This window comes from Rhagoletis pomonella, unplaced genomic scaffold (assembly GCF_013731165.1).
Source record: "Rhagoletis pomonella isolate Grant_MI unplaced genomic scaffold, Rhpom_1.0 Rhpom_scaffold_00011, whole genome shotgun sequence".
NCBI lineage: Eukaryota > Metazoa > Arthropoda > Insecta > Diptera > Tephritidae > Rhagoletis > Rhagoletis pomonella.
This window is the reverse complement of record NW_023458565.1, coordinates 27,084,358-27,085,524: the sequence shown is the minus strand read 5'-3', so window position 1 is coordinate 27,085,524 and position 1,167 is coordinate 27,084,358.

Genomic DNA, 1,167 nt, shown 5'->3' with positions numbered 1-1,167 from the left:
TTTAAAAAAAAAGTTATCAAGCTCTTAAAAAATCACCCGTTACAAGTATTTACATTTATCTACTCATACACACATCTACAAACATACGAACATATACGAAATACATATCATAATTTGTAAGTTGTAACGTGTCTGATGTGGTATCTATGTACATACATACATAAATACATCTTGTGCCATCTTGTGGTTTGGTGGCTTCTGTTGCAGATATAAAACAATTACATTTTGTAATCACTTAACTTCAATTTGTTGCATTGGTTGTGCAGAGTAATTATTTGAGTCTGTTTTAGGCTTGTTATTTATTTCTCCTTCGTGATTGTAAAATAAATTAATAAAATAATTCCATTCTGCAGTTTATGTACATACGTGCTTAAATATTTGTTCTGGCGTGGAAAGTAAAAATAAAGATTAGATTTTTGAAAGAGCAATTTTGAAGTCTATTCAACAGGCTGAGATTGTTACGTAGTCATATTTTGTAGTAGGCACATTGCCTGGTTGATTGAATTGAACGATAGGCTTAAAGTGGTAAGAAAACATCATACTAAATCTTCTACTTAATTGCTATGCAAAAAGAAAAGAACCGACAACAATGCTGGAAACGAAAAAAGAAAAATAAAAAAATAATAATATTAATTTTTATACCGCAATGCTAGGGAGGATTTAAAGGATATTTAAACCAGGTAGACTCTCTCATATTATGCCTTATATTAATTCTATTAAAAACTCTGCAGAGAATTTTACCCACAATAGACTCTATAACAACCTGCCCACTCTATTTTTAACCGACTTCCAAAAACGGAGAAGTTTATCAGTTCGTCGGAATATATATTTTTTTTTTACCACGTCAACCAATTTCGATTATTTTTTTTTTCATCGCAAAGGTAGTGTCTCAGAGGTGGTCCCGTGTTAGTCTAATTTAGATCCGATCATTGGATCAAGAAAAAATTAACGGTACTCCTAAATTTTTAAATGAGAATTGAAGTCGGTTTTGTTTTTGATAAAAATTAATTGTTTATTTCTTTATTTCATTCATAAGTCAAAGCCTTTGTACCTATTGTAAAGGTATAACCACGGAAACGCCTTCTAATTTTGTTATCAATAACTAAGAGATCACTTATTTGTAAGTAACGGGTGATTTTTTTGAGGTTAGGATTTTCATGCATTAGT